Source organism: Oncorhynchus masou, chromosome 28 (genome assembly GCF_036934945.1).
Source record: "Oncorhynchus masou masou isolate Uvic2021 chromosome 28, UVic_Omas_1.1, whole genome shotgun sequence".
In the NCBI taxonomy this organism is placed as follows: domain Eukaryota; kingdom Metazoa; phylum Chordata; class Actinopteri; order Salmoniformes; family Salmonidae; genus Oncorhynchus; species Oncorhynchus masou.
The window spans coordinates 88,568,276-88,592,490 of NC_088239.1; positions in this window are offsets into that span (position 1 = coordinate 88,568,276).

Consider the following 24,215-nt stretch of genomic DNA (forward strand, 5'->3'; position numbering starts at 1 on the left):
AGCAATTTCTTCGTAGCCAGCTACATAGCCGTGACAATTGCATAATTATCGTATCGTCCTAACATGGCAGCTAGCTAAGCAGCTAGTAACATCCACTGTCCACTAGCACTGTAGTATTACACTCAACTGAACGATTGGTAGTGTCAGCTAGCTACATAGTTGTCTTCGTATCCAAGATAATTGTGCAGTTTAGAGTGTGTAGACTTAGAGTGATTATCTTAATTTACCGAGGTTAGCTAGCCAGCTATTTGTCGTCCTTAATGTAGGTAATGCTGCTAGATAGCTAGCCAACAGGCTAACCTCTACAATTGAACTTAACTACCCGGTCAACATTCCGGCTCCACAGAGGTATCACATTTTCATTTCACTGTACAACGGTTTGATTTGTTTGATCGTAGCTAGCCAGCTATTTTGTATCTAAGACAGGAGTCTAGAGCGATTTTCTAGTTAGCTGGCCAGCTATTGTCGTGATAGCTAGCCAGCTATAGCAGCACTGTAGTAACTATTACAGTACAAGTTTTGTTTGATCGTGAGCTTAGGTCTTTGTATCTAAGACAATTGTGTAGCCTAGAGCGATTTTCTAGGTTAGCTGGCCAGCATTGTCGTTCTTCTAACGTAGCTAGCCAGCTGCCCCCCGAATAGCAGCACTGTAGTAACTATTACAGTACAACGGTTTGTTTTGTTTGATCGTAGCTAGCTAGCTACATAGCCGTCTTTGTATCTAAGACAATTGTGTAGCCTAGAGCGATTTTCTAGGTTAGCCAGCCAGCTATTGTCGTTCTTTTAAAGTAACGGAACGCAATGTAGCCAGCTAGCCCCCGAATAGCAGCACTGTAGAAACTATTACACTCGACGGAACGATGGTACCAGCTAGCCTACTCCAGCAGTACTGTTTCATTTCAATCATTTTAGTCAATAAGATTCTTGCTACGTAAGCTTAACTTTCTGAATTCGAGACGTGTAGTCCACTTGTCATTCCAATCTCCTTTGCATTAGCGTAGCCTCTTCTGTACCCTGTTAACTATGTGTCTATCTATCCCTGTTCTCTCCTCTCTGCACAGACCATACAAACGCTCCATAACCCTAATCTGGTGGTCCCAGCGCGACGACCCACGTGGAGTTCCTGGTCTCCGGTAGCCTCTGGAACTGCCGATCTGCGGCCAACAAGGCAGAGTTCAAGCCTATGCATCCCTCCAGTCCCTCAACTGACGGAAACATGGATCACCACAGATAACACTGCTACTCCTACTGCTCTCTCTTCGTCCGCCCACGTGTTCTCGCACACCCCGAGAGCTTCTGGTCAGCGGGGTGGTGGCACCGGGATCCTCATCTCTCCCAAGTGGTCATTCTCTCTCTCTCCCCTAACCCATCTATCTATCGCCTCCTTTGAATTCCATGCTGTCACAGTTACCAGCCCTTTCAAGCTTAACATTCTTATCATTTATCGCCCTCCAGGTTCCCTCGGAGAGTTCATCAATGAGCTTGATGCCTTGATAAGCTCCTTTCCTGAGGACGGCTCACCTCTCACAGTCCTGGGCGACTTTAACCTCCCCACGTCTACCTTTGACTCATTCCTCTCTGCCTCCTTCTTTCCACTCCTCTCCTCTTTTGACCTCACCCTCTCACCTTCCCCCTACTCACAAGGCAGGCAATACGCTCGACCTCATCTTTACTAGATGCTGTTCTTCCACTAACCTCACTGCAACTCCCTCCAAGTCTCCGACCACTACCTTGTATCCTTTTCCCTCTCGCTCTCATCCAACACTTCCCACACTGCCCCTACTCGGATGGTATCGCGCCGTCCCAACCTTCGCTCTCTCTCCCCCGCTACTCTTTCCTCTTCCATCCTATCATCTCTTCCCTCTGCTCATACCTTCTCCAACCTTTCTCCTGACTCTGCCTCCTCAACCCTCCTCTCTTCCCTTTCTGCATCCTTTGACTCTCTATGTCCCCTATCCTCCAGGCCGGCTCGGTCCTCCCCTCCCGCTCCGTGGCTCGATGACTCATTGCGAGCTCACAGAACAGAGCTCCGGGCAGCCGAGCGGAAATGGAGGAAAACTCGCCTCCCTGCGGACCTGGCATCCTTTCACTCCCTCCTCTCTACATTTTCCTCCTCTGTCTCTGCTGCTAAAGCCACTTTCTACCACTCTAAATTCCAAGCATCTGCCTCTAACCCTAGGAAGCTCTTTGCCACCTTCTCCTCCCTCCTGAATCCTCCTCCCCCCCCCCCCTCCTCCCTCTCTGCAGATGACTTCGTCAACCATTTTGAAAAGAAGGTCGACGACATCCGATCCTCGTTTGCTAAGTCAAACGACACCGCTGGTTCTGCTCACACTGCCCTACCCTGTGCTCTGACCTCTTTCTCCCCTCTCTCTCCAGATGAAATCTCGCTTCTTGTGACGGCCGTGCCCAACAACCTGCCCGCTCGACCCTATACCCTCCTCTCTCCTCCAGACCATTTCCGGGGACCTTCTCCCTTACCTCACCTCGCTCATCAACTCATCCCTGACCGCTGGCTAGTCCCTTCCGTCTTCAAGAGAGCGAGAGTTGCACCCCTTCTGAAAAAAACCTACACTCGATCCCTCCGATGTCAACAACTACAGACCAGTATCCCTTCTTTCTTTTCTCTCCAAAACTCTTGAACGTGCCGTCCTTGGCCAGCTCTCCCGCTATCTCTCTCAGAATGACCTTCTTGATCCAAATCAGTCAGGTTTCAAGACTAGTCATTCAACTGAGACTGCTCTTCTCTGCATCACGGAGGCGCTCCGCACTGCTAAAGCTAACTCTCTCTCCTCTGCTCTCATCCTTCTAGACCTATCGGCTGCCTTCGATACTGTGAACCATCAGATCCTCCTCTCCACCCTCTCCGAGTTGGGCATCTCCGGCGCGGCCCACGCTTGGATTGCATCCTACCTGACAGGTCGCTCCTACCAGGTGGCGTGGCGAGAATCTGTCTCCTTGCCACGCGCTCTCACCACTGGTGTCCCCCAGGGCTCTGTTCTAGGCCCTCTCCTATTCTCGTATACACCAAGTCACTTGGCTCTGTCATAACCTCACATGGTCTCATCCTATCATTGCTATGCAGACGACACACAATTAATCTTCTCCTTTCCCCCTTCTGATGACCAGGTGGCGAATCGCATCTCTGCATGTCTGGCAGACATATCAGTGTGGATGACGGATCACCACCTCAAGCTGAACCTCGGCAAGACGGAGCTGCTCTTCCTCCCGGGGAAGGTCTGCCCGTACATGATCTCGCCATCACGGTTGACAACTCCATTGTGTCCTCCTCCCAGAGCGCTAAGAACCTTGGCGTGATCCTGGACAACACCCTGTCGTTCTCAACCAACATCATGGCGGTGGCCCGTTCCTGTAGGTTCATGCTCTACAACATCCTGGGAGTACGACCCTGCCTCACACAGGAAGCGGCGCAGGTCCTAATCCAGGCACTTGTCATCTCCCGTCTGGATTACTGCAACCTCTGTTGGCTGGGCTCCCTGCCTGTGCCATTAAACCCCTACAACTCATCCAGAACGCCGCAGCCTGTCTGGTGTTCAACCTTCCCAAGTTCTCTCACGTCACCCCGCTCCTCCGCTCTCTCCACTGGCTTCCAGTTGAAGCTCGCATCCGCTATGAGACCATGGTGCTTGCCTACGGAGCTGTGTAACGGCACCGCAGTCCTCCAGGCTCTGATCAGGCCCTACACCCAAGCAAGGGCACTCATCCACCTCTGGCCTGCTCGCCTCCCTACCATTGAGGAAGTACAGTTCCCGCTCAGCCCAGTCAAAACTGTTCATTGCTCTGGCCCCCCCAATGGTGGAACAAACTCCCTCACGCCAGGACAGCGGAGTCAATCACCACCTTCCGGAGACACCTGAAACCCCACCTCTTCAAGGAATACCTAGGATAGGATAAGTAATCCTTCTCACCACCCCCCCTTAATGATTTAGATGCACTATTGTAAAGTGGCTGTTCCACTGGATGTCAGAAGGTGAATTCACCAATTTGTAAGTCGCTCTGGATAAGAGCGTCTGCTAAATGACTTAAATGTATGTTAAAAAAGTAATCTAACTAACTAACAATTCCTAATCTACTGTCTTATACACAGTGTAAGGGGATAAAGAATATGTACATAAGGATATATGAGTGAGTGATGGTACAGAGCAGCATAGACAAGATACAGTAGATGGTATCGAGTACAGTATATACATGTGAGATGAGTATGTAAACAAAGTGGCATAGTTAAAGTGGCTAGTGATACATGTATTACATAAGGATGCAGTCGATGATATAGAGTACAGTATATAGGTATGCATATGAGATGAATAATGTAGGGTAAGTAACATTATATAAGGTAGCATTGTTTAAAGTGGCTAGTGATATATTTACAACATTTCCCATCAATTCCCATTATTAAAGTGGCTGGAGTTGAGTCAGTGTGTTGGCAGCAGCCACTCAATGTTAGTGGTGGCTGTTTAACAGTCTGATGGCCTTGAGATAGAAGCTGTTTTCAGTCTCTCGGTCCCAGCTTTGATGCACCTGTACTGACCTCTCCTTCTGGATGATAGCGGGGTGAACAGGCAGTGGCTCTGGTCCTTGATGATCTTTATGGCCTTCCTGTAACATCGGGTGGTGTAGGTGTCCTGGAGGGCAGGTAGTTTGCCCCCGATGATTCGTTGTGCAGACCTCACTACCCTCTGGAGAGCCTTACGGTTGAGGGCGGAGCAGTTGCCGTACCAGGCAGTGATACAGCCCGCCAGGATGCTCTCGATTGTGCCTCTGTAGAAGTTTGTGAGTGCTTTTGGTGACAAGCCGAATTTCTTCAGCCTCCTGAGGTTGAAGAGGCTGCTGCCTTCTTCACAATGCTGTCTGTGTGAGTGGACCAATTCAGTTTGTCTGTGATGTGTATGCCGAGGAACTTAAAACTTGCTACCCTCTCCACTACTGTTCCATCGATGTGGATAGGGGGGTGTTCCCTCTGCTGTTTCCTGAAGTCCACAATCATCTCCTTAGTTTTGTTGACGTTGAGTGTGAGGTTATTTTCCTGACACCACACTCCGAAGGCCCTCACCTCCTCCCTGTAGGCCGTCTCGTCGTTGTTGGTAATCAAGCCTACCACTGTTGTGTCGTCAGCAAACTTGATGATTGAGTTGGAGGCGTGCGTGGCCACGCAGTCGTGGGTGAACAGGGAGTACAGGAGAGGGCTCAGAACGCACCCTTATGGGGCCCCACTTTAATAATGTTTACATAACCTACATTACTCATATCATATGTATATACTGTACTCTACACCTTCTACTGCATCTTTATGTAATACATGTATCACTAGTCACCTTAAATAACCCCACTTTAATAATGTTTACATACCCTACATTACTCATCTAATATGTATATACTGTACTCTACACCTTCTACTGCATCTTTATGTAATACATGTATCACTAGTCACCTTAAATAACCCCACTTTAATAATGTTTACATACCCTACATTACTCGTCTCATATGTACATACTGTACTCTATACCATCTACTGCATCTTTATGTAATACATGTATCACTAGTCACCTTAAATAACCCCACTTTAATAATGTTTACATACCCTACATTACTCGTCTCATATGTATATACTGTACTCTACACCTTCTACTGCATCTTGTCTATGCCGTTCGGCCATCACTCATTCATATATTTATATGTACAGATTCTTATTAATTCCTTTACATTGTGTGTATGAGGAGTCGTTGTAAAATTGTTAGATTACTTGTTAGATATAACTGCTTTGACGGAACTCGAAGCACAAGCATTTTGCTACACTTACATTAACACCTGCTAACCATGTGACCATTTACATGTGCTAACCATGTGTATGTGACCAATAACATTTGATTTTATTTGTTTGTCTGCCAGAGATATAAAAATAAATGTGAACTATTTTAGAGCTAATTTAGGGTCAGGCATGCAGCTCATAGAGGAAATGTTTATGTGTATATATATATATATATATTTTTAAATCACAGCGTAAAATGTGTATTTTGGCCGAAGCCACATCTATAACCAAAGGCTGCCATATTTAGAGAACATGATGCCACATGATTTATCATGTATAGCCACCCATCACCTTTTTCTCAGTGTGTCACACATGAAGACGCTGTAATCAGCCATGTCCTTATCCGTATATCAAGAAGGTCCATACTTGACATCAAACTGTATACGTTGATATGTAACAGCCCAAGTCCTCTACATCAAATTAAATCCCATTTTATTGGTCACATACACATGGTTAGCAGATGTTATTGCGAGTGTAGTGAAACGCTTGTGCTTCTAATTTCGACAGTGCAGTAATAACCAACAAGTAATCTAACAATTTCACAACAACTACCTTATACACACAAATCTAAGTCATGACAGAGCAGCATAGGCAAGCTGCAATAGATGGTATAAAATACAGTATTTACATATGAGATGAGTAATACAAGATATGTAAACATTACTAGAGTGGCATAGACTTGTGTTCCATTTCTTAAAGTGGCCAGTGAATTCAAGTCTGTACGTAGGCAGTCTGTATGTAGACATACTTGAAAACAGCATTTATGGTGTCATTATTCATCTGTTTTTGTTAACTACAAAACTAAACAACTACAGGGTGGGTTAAGAGTGACGTCTGTAGGGATGCATTCCAAATGACACTGTATTCCCTATAAGCCCTAGTCAAAGGTAGTGCACTGTATAGGGAATAGGGTGCCATTTGGGATGCATTGTAGATGGGATTGCTGGAGGGGACACTTCCAGTTCATCTAATCCTTCTGACGAAAAGAAAATGGCATGTAACAGTGTACATGGTCTCTGGGCTTGTAACAGTGTACATTATCTCTGGGCTTGTAACAGTGTACATGGTCTCTGGGCTTGTAACAGTGTACATGGTCTCTGGGCTTGTAACAGTGTACATTATCTCTGGGCTTGTAACAGTGTACATTATCTCTGGGCTTGTAACAGTGTACATGGTCTCTGGGCTTGTAACAGTGTACATTATCTCTGGGCTTGTAACAGTGTACATTATCTCTGGGCTTGTAACAGTGTACATTATCTCTGGGCTTGTAACAGTGTACATTATCTCTGGGCTTGTAACAGTGTACATTATCTCTGGGCTTGTAACAGTGTACATTATCTCTGGGCTTGTAACAGTGTACATTATCTCTGGGCTTGTAACAGTGTACATGGTCTCTGGGCTTGTAAAAGTGTACATGGTCTCTGGGCTTGTAACAGTGTACATGGTCTCTGGGCTTGTAAAAGTGTACATGGTCTCTGGGCTTGTAACAGTGTACATTGTCTCTGGGCTTGTAACAGTGTACATGGTCTCTGGGCTTGTAACAGTGTACATGGTCTCTGGGCTTGTAACAGTGTACATGGTCTCTGGGCTTGTATCATTGTACATTATCTCTGGGCTTGTAACAGTGTACATTATCTCTGGGCTTGTAACAGTGTACATGGTATCTCTGGGCTTGTAACAGTGTACATTATCTCTGGGCTTGTAAAAGTGTACATTATCTTTGGGCATGTAATAGTGTACATTAACTCTGGGCATGTAATAGTGTACATTAACTCTGGGCATGTAATATTATACGTTATCTCTGGGCATGTAATATTATACGTTATCTCTGGGCATGTAATAGTGTACGTTATCTCTGGGCATGTAATAGTGTACATTACCTCTGGGCATGTAATAGTGTACATTACCTCTCGGCCTGTACTAGTGTATATTATCTCAGGTCCTGTAATATTTTTACATTATCTCTGGGCATATAATAGTGTACATCATCTCTGGGCATGTAACAGTGTACATCATCTCTGGGCATGTAATAATTTACATGATCTCTGGTCCTGTAACAGTGTACATGATCTCGGGTCCTGTAATATTTTGCATTATCTCTGGTCCTGTAATATTTTACATTATCTCTGGGCATGTACTATTTTACATTATCTCGGGTTCTGTACTATTTTACATTATATCTGGTCCTGTAATATTTTACAGGATCTCGGGTCCTGTAACATTTTGCATTATCTCTGGTCCTGTAACAGTGTACATTATCTCTGGTAATTGCTTCTGTGTTTACATAATGCTCAGTGGAACATTATTTTCCACCGTCAAATAGGGATCATTAATCTGTCTGACATTTATAAATATCACTAGGTCAAACTGAACAAATAAAATCCAGATATCACTTTTGTCACTGTGTTATGGATGGGCCATTGTTATTGTTGTGACATACACTAGACCAAAGGAAGAAAGGGGAAGTCATGTTAATCAGGGAGGATGACTCAGAGACAGTCAGTCAGGATGCATCCTTAATGGAACCCTGTTCCTTACGTCGTGCACTACTTTTTACTAGAGCCCCTGGTCAAAATAATTGCACTATATAGGAAATAGGATGTCATTTGGGGCCTAGCATCTCCCCAAAGACACAGCACCACAACATCAGCTCAGCCTTTCTAGTACTATATAGGGAATAGCCAGTACTATATAGGGAATAGCTAGTAATATATAGGTAATAGCTAGTACTATATAGGAAATAGCTAGTACTATATAGGAAATAGCTAGTACTATATAGGGAATAGCTAGTAATATATAGGGAATAGCTAGTACCATATAAGGAATAACTAGTAATATATAGGGAATATCTAGTAATATATAGGGAATAGCTAGTCTTATATAAGGAATAGCTAGTACTATATAGGGAATAGCTAGTACTATATAGGGAATAGCTAGTACTATATAGGGAATAGCTAGAGCTATATAGGGAATAGCTAGTAATATATAAGGCATAGCTAGTGCTATATAGGGAATAGCTAGTAATATATAAGGCATAGCTAGTACTGTATAGGGAATAGCTAGTACTATATAAGGAATAGCTAGTACTATATAAGGAATAGCTAGTAATATATAGGGAATAGCTAGTACTATATAGGGAATAGCTAGTACTATATAGTGAATAGCTAGTAATATATAGGGAATAGCTAGTACTATATAGGGAATAGCTAGTACTATATAGAGAATAGCTAGTACTATATAGAGAATAGCTAGTACTATATAGGGAATAGCTAGTACTATATAAGGAATAGCTAGTACTATATAGGGAATAGCTAGTACTATATAGGGAATAGCTAGTACTATATAGGGAATAGCTAGTACTATATAGAGAATAGCTAGTACTATATAGGGAATAGCTAGTACTATATAGGGAATAGCTAGTACTAAATAGGGAATAGTTAGCACTATATAGGGAATAGCCAGTAGTATATAAGCAATAGCTAGTACTATATAGGGAATAGCTAGTACTATATAGGGAATAGCTAGTACTATATAGGGAATAGCTAGTACTATATAGGGAATAGCTAGTACTATATAGGGAATAGCTAGTACTATATAGGGAATAGCATAGTACTATATAGAGAATAGCTATAGCTAGTACTATATAGGGAATAGCTAGTACTATATAGGGAATAGCTAGTACTATATAGGGAATAGCTAGTACTATATAGTAGCTAGAAACAGTACTATAACCAACTAGCTAGTACTATATAGCAATAGCTAGTAAGATAGGGAATAGCTAGTACTTATATAAGGTGTAGCTAAAGTACTAAAGGAGAAGTCCTAGTACAAAAATGGCAAATCCAAAAGGTAGTAGGAATAGCACAATAGCCTAGTACTATATACAAAATAGAATAGCACTATAGCATCCAGGTATATAAGAATAGCTAAGAATATATAGAACAATAGGGCTAGTACTATATACAAACACAGAGCTAGTACTATAAACTAAGGAAATAGCTAGTGTAAAGAGAATAGCAAGTAATAATATGGAATAAGCTAAAACATAAGGTCAATAGCTAGTACTATATAGGGGCATAGCTAGTACCATAAACCCGGAATAGCTAGTCCTATATAGGGAATAGCTAGTAATATATAGGGAATAGCTAGTACTATATAGGAATAGCTAGTACTATAAGGAATAGCTAGTACTATATAAGGAATAGCTAGTACTATATAGGGAATAGCTAGTAATATATAAGGCATAGCTAGTACTGTATAGGGAATAGCTAGTACTATATAAGGAATAGCTAGTACTATATAGGGAATAGCTAGTAATATAATGGGGAATAGCTAGTACTATATAGGGAATAGCTAGTACTATATAGGGAATAGCTAGCACTATATAGGGAATAGCCAGTAGTATATAAGCAATAGCTAGTACTATATAGGGAATAGCTAGTACTATATAGGGAATAGCTAGTACTATATAGGGAATAGCTAGTACTATATAGGGAATAGCTAGTACTATATAGGGAATAGCTAGTACTATATAGAGAATAGCTAGTACTATATAGAGAATAGCTAGTACTATATAGGGAATAGCTAGTACTATATAGGGAATAGCTAGTACTATATAGAGAATAGCTAGTACTATATAGGGAATAGCTAGTACTATATAGGGAATAGCTAGTACTATATAGAGAATAGCTAGTAATATATAGGGAATACCTAGTACTATATAGAATAGCTAGTACTATATAGGGAATAGCTAGTACTATATAGGGAATAGCTAGGAATAGCTAGTACTATATAGGGAATAGCTAGTACTATATAGGGAATAGCATAGTACTATATAGTAGCTAGTACTATATAGGGAATAGCTAGTACTATATAGGGAATAGCTAGTACTATATAGGGAATAGCTAGTACTATATAGGGAATAGCTAGTACTATATAGGGAATAGCTAGTACTATATAGGGAATAGCTAGTACTATATAGGGAATAGCTAGTACTATATAGTGAATAGCTAGTACTATATAGGGAATAGCTAGTATATATAAGAATAGCTAGTACTATATAGGGAATAGCTAGTACTATATAGAGAATAGGTGAAAGAGAGTAGACCAAATAGGGAATAGCTAGTACTATATAGGAATAGCTAGTAATATAAATACCTAAGAAACTGAATCAATACAAAATAGCTAGTACTATATAAGGAATAGCAAAACAGCCTAATACTGGTGCAACTAAAACACTAGACATATAAACAGGAACAATCACCCACCAAACCCAACAATAGCTAGCACTATATAGGGACTCTGATTGGAATAGCCAGTAGTATATAAGCAATACTAACCCTATATAGGGAATATAGGCTAGTACTATATAGGGAATAGCTAGTACAACATAGAATGCCCACTCAGAGGAATAGCTAGTATATTATTATATCTTCAATTAGCTAGTGATATAGGGAATACCTAGTACTATATAGATTAGCTAGTACTATATAGGGAATAGGGTACTATAGAATAGCTAGTGGCTATAGGGAATAGCTAGTTCTATAAGGAAATCACTATATAGGTGAATAGCTAGTACTATGATTGGGAATAGCCAGTACTATTAGGGAACAGCCTAGTTTCATATGGGAATAGCTGTTTATGGGTGATTACCTAGTCTCTATTTGTTGACCAGTCAGGGCTAGTACTATATAGGGAATTGCTATTACTATATATTAAAGATGGAATACCCACGCTGTATTTTGGTCCGATCCTAGGGAATAGCTCCAGTACTATATAGAGAATAGCTAGTACCCACCATAGGAATAGCTAGTACTATAAGAGCCACAGGAGACTATTCTGGACTTGGGAGGAGAAATTGTTCGGTGAAGTAGCCTGGGACTAGCCAAGAATCACCCACCACAAACCAAAGAAGCAACAAAGAATAGCTAGTACTATATAGGGAATAGCTAGAACAGAATAGCTAGTACTATATAGGGAATAGCTAGTACTATATAGAGGAAGAATAGCTAGTACTATATAGGGAATAGCTAGTACTAAATAGGGATGGAGCTAGTCACTATATAGGGAATAGGGAGAGTAGTACTATAGTAGGAGTCAGATCTAGCTATTACTATATGGGACTGGGCTAGTACTATTATCATAGCTAGTACTATATAGGGAATAGGCCAAATCTATATCATTCCCTATTTCCCTATTACTATATAGAGAATAGCTAGTACTATATAGGCCAATAGCTAGTACTATTCCCCTCATAGCCCTCTACTCTGGGATAGGCCAAATCTTTAATTCCCCTCAGTACTATATAGGGAATAGCTAGTACTATATAGGGAATACCTATTACCCTATATAGGGAATAGCTAGTACTATATCATTCCCCTCATTTCCCTAGTACTCTATAGGACTGGGCTAGTATCTATATCAATAGCTAGTAATATATAGTGAATAGCTAGTACTATATAGGGAATAGCTAATACTATATAGGGAATAGCTAGTACCCTATATAGGGACTAGGCTAGTACTATATAGGGATTAGCTATTACCCTATATAGGGACTAGCTAGTAGTATTTAGGGAACACCTGTCACCCTTCTATGGTGAAAGGGTCAGACCAAATGCATTCCCCTATTTCCCATGTTTAATGAAACTGAAGAAACATGAATCAATACAAAAAAAAATAATAAACTGGGACTGGGCCGAAACAGCCTAATACTGGGACTGCAAACTAAATCATTCCCCATTTCCCTCTCATAAGGACAGGGCCAAATCTTTATCAATCACCCACCAAACCCAACACCAAACAGGCTACCCCTAAATATTTCCCAATCAGAGACAATGACTAACACCTGCCTCTGATTGAGAACCATATCAGGCCAAACACAGAAACAGACAAACCAGACACACAACATATAATGCCCACTCAGATCACACCCTGACTGTCACGCCCTGGTCTATATTTATTATGTTATCTTCATTTATTTGATCAGGCCAGGGTGTGACATGGGTTTATTTGTAGTGTGTTTCGACTTGGGGTTGTGTGGGGTGTATAGATTGGTCTGTGGCTGCCTGGGCGGTTCTCAATCAGAGTCAGGTGATTATCATTGTCCCTGATTGGGAACCATATTTGGGAGCCTGGGTTTCAATGTTTATTTGTGGGTGATTGTTCCTGTCTCTGTGTTTGTTACACCAGTCAGGGCTGTTTCTTTATCATTTGTTGTTTTGTATTGTTCGTCTTCATCACTAAAGATGTATCGAATGAATCAAATGCATTTTGGTCCGATTCCTCATTCCACCTCTTCTCAGAGGAGGAGTGGAAGAAAATTACAGAATCATTCCCCTCAAACTGACCAAGCAACGTGCTGGGAACGGGCAGGAGCCACAGGAGAAGCAACAAAGGCAGCAACAGCGATCACAGGACTTCTGGACTTGGGAGGAGAAATTGTTCGGGACTGAAGGACCCTGGGATCAGCCTGGACTGAATATCGCCTGCCCCAAAGAAGAACTGGAGGGCGGCGAGAGCTGAGAGGCGCTGCTATGAGGAGGCAGCGCGGCGACTAGGATGGAAGCCCGAGAGTCAGCCCCAAAAATTTCTTGGGGGGGCTCAGGGAGAGTGTGGCAGAGTCAGGAGTCTTTATCATTCCCCTTTATCATCATTCCCTGTTTCTCGGGACTGGGCCAAGGAGGACTGGGCCAAATCTTTATCATTCCCCTCATTCCCGGTGTCTGGGACTGGGCCAAATCTTTATCATTCCCCTCATTTCCCTCTGGGACTGGGCCAAATCTTTATCATTCCCCTCATTTCCCTCTGGAGGAAATCTTTATCACTGGGCCAAATCTTTATCATTCCCCTGTTTCCCTCTCTGGGACTGGGCCAAATCTTTATCATTCCCCTCATTTCCCTCTCTCTGGGACTGGGTCCAAATCTTTATCATTCCCCTCATTTCCCTCTCTCTGGGACTAGGCCAAATCTTTATCATTCCCCTCATTTCCCTCTCTCTGGGACTGGGCCAAATCTTTATCATTCCCCTCATTTCCCTCTCTGGGACTGGGCCAAATCTTTATCATTCCCCTCATTTCCCCCTCATTTCCCTCTCTCTGGGACTCTCTGGGACTGGGCCAAATCTTTATCATTCCCCTCATTTCCCTCTCTCTGGGACTGGGCCAAATCTTTATCATTCCCCTCATTTCCCTCTCTCTGGGACTGGGCCAAATCTTTATCATTCCCCTCATTTCCCTCTCTCTGGGACTGGGCCAAATCTTTATCATTCCCCTCATTTCCCTCTCTCTGGGACTGGGCCAAATCTTTATCATTCCCCTCATTTCCCTCTCTCTGGGACTGGGCCAAATCTTTATCATTCCCCTCATTTCCCTCTCTCTGGGACTGGGCCAAATCTTTATCATTCCCCTCATTTCCCTCTCTCTGGGACTGGGCCAAATCTTTATCATTCCCCTCATTTCCCTCTCTCTGGGACTGGGCCAAATCTTTATCATTCCCCTCATTTCCCTCTCTCTGGGACTGGGCCAAATCTTTATCATTCCCCTCATTTCCCTCTCTCTGGGACTGGGCCAAATCTTTATCATTCCCCTCATTTCCCTCTCTCTGGGACTGGGCCAAATCTTTATCATTCCCCTCATTTCCCTCTCTCTGGGACTGGGCCAAATCTTTATCATTCCCCTCATTCCCCTCTCTCTGGGACTGGGCCAAATCTTTATCATTCCCCTCATTCCCCTCTCTCTGGGACTGGGCCAAATCTTTATCATTCCCCTCATTCCCCTCTCTCTGGGACTGGGCCAAATCTTTATCATTCCCCTCATTTCCCTCTCTCTGGGACTGGGCCAAATCTTTATCATTCCCCTCATTTCCCTCTCTCTGGGACTGGGCCAAATCTTTATCATTCCCCTCATTTCCCTCTCTCTGGGACTGGGACAAATCTTTATCATTCCCCTCATTTCCCTCTCTCTGGGACTGGGCCAAATCTTTATCATTCCCCTCATTCTCCTCTCTCTGGGACTGGGCCAAATCTTTATCATTCCCCTCATTCCCCTCTCTCTGGGACTAGGCCAAATCTTTATCATTCCCCTCATTTCCCTCTCTCTGGGACTAGGCCAAATCTTTATCATTCCCCTCATTCCCCTCTCTCTGGGACTAGGCCAAATCTTTATCATTCCCCTCATTTCCCTCTCTCTGGGACTGGGCCAAATCTTTATCATTCCCCTCATTTCCCTCTCTCTGGGACTGGGCCAAATCTTTATCATTCCCCTCATTTCCCTCTCTTTGGGACTGGGCCAAATCTTTATCATTCCCCTCATTTCCCTCTCTCTGGGACTAGGCCAAATCTTTATCATTCCCTCATTCCCCTCTCTCTGGGACTCTCTCACATACACATGGTTAGCAGATGTTAATGCGATTGTAGTGAAATGCTTGTACTTCTAGTTCCGACAATGCAGTAATAACCAACGAGTAATCTAACCTAACAACCTGAGTAATGTACCTGCTTATCATGAAGTCTACTGCTATCTGAGTAATGTACCTGATATAGCGAAATGTTTGTAATCATTAAGTCTACTGCTATCTGAGCAATGTACCTGATAATCATTAAGTCTGCTATGTTCCCTTGGTATTTCTGCTCTAACCCAATTTGCAAGTGGCTGAATCTCACCGGATCTCAGCAGAGAAATCGCCTGTGGGAAACAGCGCCCCCTCTGTCTCAGTATGTGTAGCTCATGTATCTGATGTTGTCTGGACAGGGAAACAGCACCCCCTCTTTCTCGGTTTGTGTAGCTCATGTATCTGATGCTGTCTGGATAGGGAAACAGAACTCCTCTGTCTCTGTTTGTGTAGCTCATTTATCTGATGCTGTCTGGATAGGGAAACAGCACTCCTCTGTCTCGGTATGTGTAGCTCATGTATCTGATGCTGTCTGGACAGGGAAACAGCGCCCCCTCTGTCTCAGTATGTGTAGCTCATGTATCTGATGTTGTCTGGACAGGGAAACAGCACCCCCATCTTTCTCGGTTTGTGTAGCTCATGTATCTGATGCTGTCTGGATAGGGAAACAGAACTCCTCTGTCTCTGTTTGTGACTAGCTCATTTATCTGATGCTCTCATTTCCCTGTCTGGATAAATCTTTATCATTCCCCTCTTATTTCTCTCTTGGATTTCTCCCCTCTTCCTCTGGGAAACAGCACTCCTCTGTCTCCCCTCATGTATCTGATGCTGTCTGGACAGGGAAACAGTGCCCCCTCTGTCTCAGTTTGTGTAGCTCATGTATCTGATGCTGTCTGGACAGGGAAACAGTGCCCCCTCTGTCTCAGTTTGTGTAGCTCATGTATCTGATGTTGTCTGGACAGGGAAACAGCGCCCCCTCTGTCTCAGTTTGTGTAGCTCATGTATCTGATGTTGTCTGGATAGGGAAACAGCACTCCTCTGTCTCGGTTTGTGTAGCTCATGTATCTGATGCTGTCTGGACAGGGAAACAGTGCCCCCTCTGTCTCAGTTTGTGTAGCTCATGTATCTGATGCTGTCTGGACAGGGAAACAGCACTCCTCTGTCTCGGTTTGTGTAGCTCATGTATCTGATGCTGTCTGGACAGGGAAACAGTGCCCCCTCTGTCTCAGTTTGTGTAGCTCATGTATCTGATGTTGTCTGGAAAGGGAAACAGCACCCCCTCTTTCTCGGTTTGTGTAGCTCATGTATCTGATGCTGTCTGGATAGGGAAACAGAACTCCTCTGTCTCTGTTTGTGTAGCTCATGTATCTGATGCTGTCTGGACAGGGAAACAGTGCCCCCTCTGTCTCAGTTTGTGTAGCTCATGTATCTGATGCTGTCTGGACAGGGAAACAGCACCCCCTCTGTCTCAGTTTGTGTAGCTCATGTATCTGATGCTGTCGGAACAGGGAAACAGCGCCCCCTCTGTCTCGGTTTGTGTAGCTCATGTATCTGATGCTGTCTGGACAGTGAAACAGCGCCCCCTCTGTCTCGGTTTGTGTAGCTCATGTAGCTGATGCTGTCTGGACAGGGAAACAGCGCCCCCTCTGTCTCAGTTTGTGTAGCTCATGTAGCTGATGCTGTCTGGACAGGGAAACAGCGCCCCCTCTGTCTCAGTTTGTGTAGCTCATGTATCTGATGCTGTCTGGACAGTGAAACAGCGCCCCCTCTGTCTCGGTTTGTGTAGCTCATGTATCTGATGCTGTCTGGACAGGGAAACAGCGCCCCCTCTATCTCGGTTTGTGTAGCTCATGTAGCTGATGCTGTCTGGACAGGGAAACAGCGCCCCCTCTGTCTCAGTTTGTGTAGCTCATGTAGCTGATGCTGTCTGGACAGGGAAACAGCACCCCCTCTTTCTCGGTATGTGTAGCTCATGTATCTGATGCTGTCTGGACAGGGAAACAGCGCCCCCTCTGTCTCAGTATGTGTAGCTCATGTATCTCATGTTGTCTGGACAGGGAAACAGCACCCCCTCTTTCTCGGTTTGTGTAGCTCATGTATCTGATGCTGTCTGGATAGGGAAACAGCACTCCTCTGTCTCGGTTTGTGTAGCTCATGTATCTGATGATGTCTGGACAGTGAAACAGCGCCCCCTCTGTCTCGGTTTGTGTAGCTCATGTATCTGATGCTGTCGGGACAGGGAAACAGCGCCCCCTCTGTCTCGGTTTGTGTAGCTCATGTATCTGATGCTGTCTGGACAGGGAAACAGTGCCCCCTCTGTCTCAGTTTGTGTAGCTCATGTATCTGATGCTGTCTGGACAGGGAAACAGCACCCCCTCTGTCTCAGTTTGTGTAGCTCATGTATCTGATGCTGTCGGAACAGGGAAACAGCACCCCCTCTGTCTCAGTTTGTGTAGCTCATGTATCTGATGCTGTCTGGACAGTGAAACAGCGCCCCCTCTGTCTCGGTTTGTGTAGCTCATGTAGCTGATGCTGTCTGGACAGGGAAACAGCGCCCCCTCTGTCTCAGTTTGTGTAGCTCATGTATCTGATGCTGTCTGGACAGTGAAACAGCGCCCCCTCTGTCTCGGTTTGTGTAGCTCATGTATCTGATGCTGTCTGGACAGGGAAACAGCGCCCCCTCTGTCTCGGTTTGTGTAGCTCATGTAGCTGATGCTGTCTGGACAGGGAAACAGCGCCCCCTCTGTCTCAGTTTGTGTAGCTCATGTATCTGATGCTGTCTGGAACAACATAGCATGACATGTTGCCAGCAAGCATTTGGCCTCCCTTTAATAAAACAAGTATAAAATAATTAGACCATCAGCGTTAAGCTGAGCTCAACTGTGGGTTGTCCCCTGCACATCAAAACGCCTTCCAAGAGAGGCCCGTTTGGCTCCAGACCAATCAAATCACTTCCTTTGCAAAACGTCATTGCAAGCTTGGCACACCTGTATTTGGGGAATTGTTTTTACCCTTCTCCAGATCTGTGCCTCGACACAATCCTGTTTTGGTTATCTACGGACAATTCCTTTGACCTCATGGCTTTGTTTTTCCTCTGACATGCACTGTATAGACAGGTGTGTACCTTATTTAGAAATATGTGATCCTAATATAGACAGGTGTATACCTTTTCAAATCATGTCCAATCATTTTAATTTACCACAGGTGGACTCCAATCACGTTGTAGAAACATCTCAAGGATGATCAATGGAAACAGGATGCACCTGAGCTCAATTTAAAGTCTCATAGCAAAGGGTCTGAATACTTATGTAAATAAGGAATTCATCTCATTTGTTTTTATAAATCAAATTTCTGAAAACTTGTTTTCCTTTGTAATTATGGGTCATTGTATGTATATTGATGAGTAATATAATGAATTTAATCCATTTTAGAATTACGCTATTGCATAACAAAATGTGGAAAAAGTCAAGGGGTCTGAATACTTTCCGAATGCACTTAATATAGGTTTGTTGATTTGATGATTTTTAAATGTTAAAGTTGAAATGGTCCTGGAATAGCAGAAGAAGTTGTCTTTGTACTGACTTGCAGTAACTCAGTAGTTGTTTAGTAAACTGTCGAAAACATTAACTTGCTTGACCATGCAGTAGGTCATATAAATGTTTGTTACATGCAATATTTGCTTTGTGGACTTCACCGGACAGATGTTCCTCTCCGGTTTTGTGATGAAACAAACGTATGTGTAGTTGATTTGTCTTTTTGTTGTCTCAACCTTATTGTATACCACGGTTGCATATGAACTAATGGGTTATAAAGCCAACTACGCAATTATCACAACATAGGGTGTAACATGTATTTTTTACTGACTTGTCTTCCTCAGGCAAATGACCAACGCACCACTATTTGCATTTGTATGTGATTTATTATGGATCCCCATTAGTTCCTGTCAAGGCAGCAGCTACTCTTCCTGGGGTTTATTATGGATCCCCATTAGTTCCTGCCAAGGCAGCAGCTACTCTTCCTGGGGTTTATTATGGATCCCCATTAGTTCCTGCCAAGGCAGCAGCTACTCTTCCTGGGGTTTATTATGGATCCCCATTAGTTCCTGCCAAGGCAGCAGCTACTCTTCCTGGGGTTTATTATGGATCCCCATTAGTTCCTGTCAAGGCAGCAGCTACTCTTCCTGTGGTTTATTATGGATCCCCATTAGTTCCTGTCAAGGCAGCAGCTACTCTTCCTGTGGTTTATTATGGATCCCCATTAGGTCCTGTCAAGGCAGCAGCTACTCTTCCTGTGGTTTATTATGGATCCCCATTAGGTCCTGTCAAGGCAGCAGCTACTCTTTCTGTCGTTTATTATGGATCCCCATTAGGTCCTGTCAAGGCAGCAGCTACTCTTCCTGTGGTTTATTATGGATCCCCATTAGGTCCTGTCAAGGCAGCAGCTACTCTTCCTGGGGTTTATTATGGATCCCCATTAGTTCCTGTCAAGGCAGCAGCTACTCTTCCTGTGGTTTATTATGGATCCCCATTAGGTCCTGCCAAGGCAGCAGCTACTCTTCATGGGGTTTATTATGGATCCCCATTAGTTCCTGTCAAGGCAGCAGCTACTCTTCATGGGGTTTATTATGGATCCCCATTAGTTCCTGTCAAGGCAGCAGCTACTCTTCCTGGGGTTTATTATGGATCCCCATTAGTTCCTGTCAAGGCAGCAGCTACTCTTCCTGGGGTTTATTATGGATCCCCATTAGTTCCTGTCAAGGCAGCAGCTACTCTTCCTGTGGTTTATTATGGATCCCCATTAGTTCCTGTCAAGGCAGCAGCTACTCTTCCTGTGGTTTATTATGGATCCCCATTAGTTCCTGCCAAGGCAGCAGCTACTCTTCCTGGGGTTTATTATGGATCCCCATTAGTTCCTGTCAAGGCAGCAGCTACTCTTCCTGTGGTTTATTATGGATCCCCATTAGTTCCTGTCAAGGCAGCAGCTACTCTTCCTGTGGTTTATTATGGATCCCCATTAGTTCCTGTCAAGGCAGCAGCTACTCTTCCTGTGGTTTATTATGGATCCCCATTAGTTCCTGTCAAGGCAGCAGCTACTCTTCCTGTGGTTTATTATGGATCCCCATTAGTTCCTGTCAAGGCAGCAGCTACTCTTCCTGTGGTTTATTATGGATCCCCATTAGTTCCTGTCAAGGCAGCAGCTACTCTTCCTGGGGTTTATTATGGATCCCATTAGTTCCTGTCAAGGCAGCAGCTACTCTTCCTGTGGTTTATTATGGATCCCCATTAGGTCCTGCCAAGGCAGCAGCTACTCTTCATGGGGTTTATTATGGATCCCCATTAGTTCCTGTCAAGGCAGCAGCTACTCTTCCTGGGGTTTATTATGGATCCCCATTAGTTCCTGTCAAGGCAGCAGCTACTCTTCCTGGGGTTTATTATGGATCCCCATTAGTTCCTGCCAAGGCAGCAGCTACTCTTCCTGTGGTTTATTATGGATCCCCATTAGTTCCTGTCAAGGCAGCAGCTACTCTTCCTGTGGTTTATTATGGATCCCCATTAGTTTCTGTCAGGGCAGCAGCTACTCTTCCTGTGGTTTATTACGGATCCCCATTAGTTCCTGTCAAGGCAGCAGCTACTCTTCCTGTGGTTTATTATGGATCCCCTTTAGTTCCTGTCAAGGCAGCAGCTACTCTTCCTGTGGTTTATTATGGATCCCCATTAGTTCCTGCCAAGGCAGCAGCTACTCGTCCTGGGGTTTATTATGGATCCCCATAATACTACATAGATCTACACATGTTCAATACCACCACATGTAAACAACATGTTCAATACCACCACATATCCACAACATGTTCAACACCACCACATATCCACAACATGTTCAATACCACCACATGTAAACAACATGTTCAATACCACCACATATCCACAAGCTGTTCAATACCACCACATATCCACAACATGTTCAATACCACCACATATGTACAACATGTTCAATACCACCACATGTCCACATGTTTAATACCACCACATATCCACAACATGTTCAATACCACCACATATCCACAACCTGTTCAATACCACCACATATCCACAACATGTTCAATACCACCACATGTAAACACCATGTTCAATACCACCACATATCCACAACATGTTCAACACCACCACATATCCACAAGCTGTTCAATACCACCATACAACAATATCACCATGTGTGCATATGCATGTGTCTGTACATTTGTATCAATTTGAAAACATGACAATATATTCACAGACTGTGCCCCCTCAGGCCCTTACTCCACCACTACCACATATCTACAGGACTAAATCCATGTGTCTGAACCTTTGTGTGTCTCTTCACAGTCCCTGTTGTTCCATAAGGTTTATTTTTACCTGTTTTTGAAATCTAATTCTACAGCTGGCGTCAGTTACCTGATGTGGAATAGAGTTCCATGTAGTCATGGCTCTATGTAGTACTGTGGAATAGAGTTCCATGTACCCCTGGCTCTATGTAGTACTGTGGAATAGAGTTCCATGTACCCCTGGCTCTATGTAGTACTGTGGAATAGAGTTCCATGTAGTCATGGCTCTATGTAGTACTGTGGAATAGAGTTCCATGTAGTCATGGCTCTATGTAGTACTGTGGAATAGAGTCCCATGTAGTCATGGCTCTATGTAGTACTGAGGAATAGAGTTCCATGTAGTCATGGCTCTATGTAGTACTGTGGAATATAGTTCCATGTAGTCATGGCTCTATGCAGTACTGTGGAATAGAGTTCCATGTAGTCATGGCTCTATGTAGTACTGTGGAATAGAGTTCCATGTAGTCATGGCTCTATGTAGTACTGTGGAATAGAGTTCCATGTAGTCATGGCTCTATGTAGTACTGTGGAATAGAGTTCCATGTAGTCATGAATCTATGTTGTACTGTGGAATAGAGTTCCATGTAGTCATGGCTCTATGTAGTACTGTGGAATAGAGTTCCATGTAGTCATGACTCTATGTAGTACTGTGGAATAGAGTTCCATGTAGTCATGACTCTATGTAGTACTGTGGAATAGAGTCCCATGTCGTCATGGCTCTATGTAGTACTGTGGAATAGAGTCCCATGTCATCATGGCTCTATGTAGTACTGTGGAATAGAGTTCCATGTTGTCATGACTCTATGTAGTACTGTGGAATAGAGTCCCATGTCGTCATGGCTCTATGTAGTACTGTGGAATAGAGTTCCATGTTGTCATGGCTCTATGTAGTACTGTGGAATAGAGTTCCATGTAGTCATGGCTCTATGTAGTACTGTGGAATAGAGTTCCATGTTGTCATGGCTCTATGTAGTACTGTGGAATAGAGTTCCATGTAGTCATGGCTCTATGTAGTACTGTGGAATAGAGTTCCATGTAGTCATGGCTCTATGTAGTACTGTGGAATAGAGTTCCATGTTGTCATGGCTCTATGTAGTACTGTGGAATAGAGTTCCATGTAGTCATGGCTCTATGTAGTACTGTGGAGTAGAGTTCCATGTAGTCATGGCTCTATGTAGTACTGTGGAATAGAGTTCCATGTCGTCATGGCTCTATGTAGTACTGTGGAATAGAGTTCCATGTAGTCATGGCTCTATGTAGTACTGTGGAATAGAGTTCCATGTAGTCATGGCTCTATGTTGTACTGTGGAATAGAGTTCCATGTCGTCATGGCTCTATGTAGTACTGTGGAATAGAGTTCCATGTCGTCATGGCTCTATGTAGTACTGTGGAATAGAGTTCCATGTAGTCATGACTCTATGTAGTACTGTGTACCTCCCATAGTCTGTTCTGGACTTGGGGACTGTGAAGAGACCTCTCGTGGCATGTATTGTGTGGTATACATGGTTGTCCGCCAGTAGTTTAGACAGACAGCTCGGTACATTCAGCTTGTCAACACCTCTTATAAAAACAAGTAGTGATGAAGTAAATCTCTCCTCCACTTTTAGCCATGAGAGATTGACATGCATGTCATTAATGTTAGCTCTCTGTGTACAACCAAGGGCCAACTGTGCTGCCCTGTTCTGAGACAATTGCAATTTTCCTAAGTCCTTTTTTGTGGCACCTGACCACACGACTGAACAGTGGTCCAGGTCTGACTAAACTTGGGCCTGTAGGACCTGCCTTGTTGATAGTGCTGTTAAGAAGGTAGAAACTAGGACCTGTAGGACCTGCCCTGTTGATAGTGCTGTTAAGAAGGTAGAAACTAAGGCCTGTAGGACCTGCCTTGTTGACAGTGCTGTTAAGAAGGTAGAAACTAGGGCCTGTAGGACCTGCCTTGTTGACAGTGCTGTTAAGAAGGTAGAAACTAGGGCCTGTAGGACCTGCCTAGTTGATAGTGTTTGTTAAGAAGGTAGAGCAGCCCCTTATGGACATACTTCTCCCCATCTTAGCTACTGTTGTATCAATATGTTTTAACCATGACCATTTACAATCCAGGGTTATTCCAAGCAGTTTAGTCTCCTGAACTTGCTCAGTTTCCACATTATTCATTACGAGACATAGTGCAGGTTTAGGGTTTCGTGAATGATGTGTCCCAAATACAATGCTTTTATTTTTGAGTAGCTTACTCCTTGCTACCCATTCCGAATCTTACTTTAGCTCTTTGTTAAGTGTTGCAGTCATTTCAGTCGCTGTAGTCGCTGACGTGTAAGTGTTGAGTAATCGGCACACATAGACACACTGGCCTTACTCAAAGCCAGTTTAATGTCATTAGTAAAGACTGAACAAAGCAAGGGGCAACTGCCCTGGGGAATTCCTGATTCAACCTGGATGATGTTGGAGAGGCTTCCATTGAAGAACACCCTCTGTGTTCTGTTAGACAGGTAACTCTTTATCCACATTATAGGAGTGGATGTAACGCAATAACACATACGTTTTTCCAGCAGCAGACTATGATCAATAACTTCAAAAGTTGCACTGAAGTCTAACAAGACAGCCCCCCACAACAATTTTATTAACAATTTCTCTCAGCCAATCATC